This window comes from Alligator sinensis, unplaced genomic scaffold (assembly GCF_000455745.1).
Source record: "Alligator sinensis unplaced genomic scaffold, ASM45574v1 scaffold1322_1, whole genome shotgun sequence".
NCBI lineage: Eukaryota > Metazoa > Chordata > Crocodylia > Alligatoridae > Alligator > Alligator sinensis.
In genome coordinates, this window is record NW_005842116.1 from 1537886 (window position 1) to 1539507 (window position 1622).

General features: G+C 52.7%; 1 long non-coding RNA gene across 1 annotated transcript; it reads right to left on the reverse strand.

Moving 5' to 3' along the window:
• Window positions 1-212: 212 nt before the first annotated feature.
• LOC102378531 lies at window positions 213-1379 on the reverse strand. Its single transcript, XR_323960.1, has 3 exons — window positions 1216-1379; window positions 504-609; window positions 213-268 (listed from the first exon to the last, which is right to left on the reverse strand). It is a non-coding gene; the product is annotated as an uncharacterized LOC102378531 (long non-coding RNA).
• Between the last annotated feature and the right edge of the window lie 243 nt (window positions 1380-1622).

A 1622-nucleotide genomic window follows, 5' to 3' on the forward strand; every position in this document is an offset into this window, starting at 1 on the left:
GCAGATCCGGCTCTGCACCGACTGCACAGAGGCGCACTCTGGCTTGAACTAAGATGAATGGGGTAATTGGATTTCCTTTGTTCCAAAAGCCAGGGGTGAGCAGAGCCCCCACTAATGCCTGATACACCCCTCCCTCCCCGTCTGCTCTCCCCACACGTGCTATGTGTAGGCATGTGCTTACCCAGCTCAGACAGACGCTATCGTGATCTTCTGGGATGGTGTAACAGCTGCTGAAACTCGGCTCCTTTTGGTGAATGAGGGCTAGTGCCTGAAAGAGGCAAATAAAATGTCACAGTGTTAAACGTGGGGAAGCAGAATGGGCTCCGTACAAGGCTGAGATCATTGGGAAATATTTTCAGAGCCTGGTGGCTGTTGCACGCTTCTTTCCCAAATCAAATTCGACTTAGCCTGGCACCTATGAGCCCCAGTTGTGGACCCAGCACCCCCTTATGCTCTCCACCCTCCCTGCACCAAGGTGTATGCCAGACGGGAGCGAGCTCTACCTCATAATCCGGCTCTTCTTTCTCCACGTGGCGGGAGGTGGGTAGCAGGCAGTCAGATTTGCTGTCATCATTGCAGTCCTGGGGCAGCAAGTAACTGCGATAGGAGCTGTGTGGAGGGGACAAAAGACAAAGATACCGGCCCGCTGGGTGAATGCGCATGGTCCATAAATGCCTTTGAACGGTCACACTGAGGTAGCATTAGGTCTTGCTCTTAGGGTGCGTCTAGCTCTAGCGCAACGTGAAAGGGCAGCTGATGCAGTGGCTGAAGCTAACGTTGGTGAAGACACCGATTAGGAACTGGCGCAAGCAGTGTATACAGGGTGTCCGGACTGTCGATATCTGCGATTTACACTTCACAGCGTGTAGGCTGCGGGCAAACCAGCACCGGCTTTATTAAGCATAGTAGGATTCACAGGAGAAAATAGTGGTTGCTGGGTTATTGATAAATGCAGGGCTAAACAGCGCAGGAGCATCCCTTTTGTCACGTGTGCTGCTTGCTGGTTTGCAATCGTAGACTACGGCAGCGGTGGACCCAGCTAATCTCGCAGCCCAGCCAGGACAGCAGCAATGCCAGAGTTCACAAAACCTGCGTGGGCTTGGGCATCCTGCAGCAGGTTATATCTACATATATAAGTCTTTGGGTCTGTTCCCACAATGAGCATGTCTAGCTCCTGTTGGCACTTTGGGAGCGAACCCAGCAAACTGTGCATACCTGTCCAGGTAGAAATTGAAGCACGAGGGGATGCAGTGCCCCCTGTTTGGGCACGGCTTATCCCACCAGCTGGCCTCAGTCTGGGTTGTAGCATCAGATGTCTGGGGAGGTTTGCGGGGCGGTTTCTCTCTCCGCACTTCCAGCGTGACCTGTTCCTCGGCACTCTGAAGTATTTCCAGTGCCTCCCGCAGGCTGACAGTGGAGATATCCTGTCCATTGACCTGGGGGAAGGGTGGAGAGTTAGAGAATGAAAGATTAAATGTTTCCCTCCTGCCCAAAACTCTGCAAATAAAACCAGTATCCAGTTAACTTGTCTCCCCGGCTATTACCATTTGCTGGCTCCTGTTACAGCTATGAGAGCCATCAAAGTATGTCCCTTGCTAGAGGCCCAAAACCCATTACGCCCC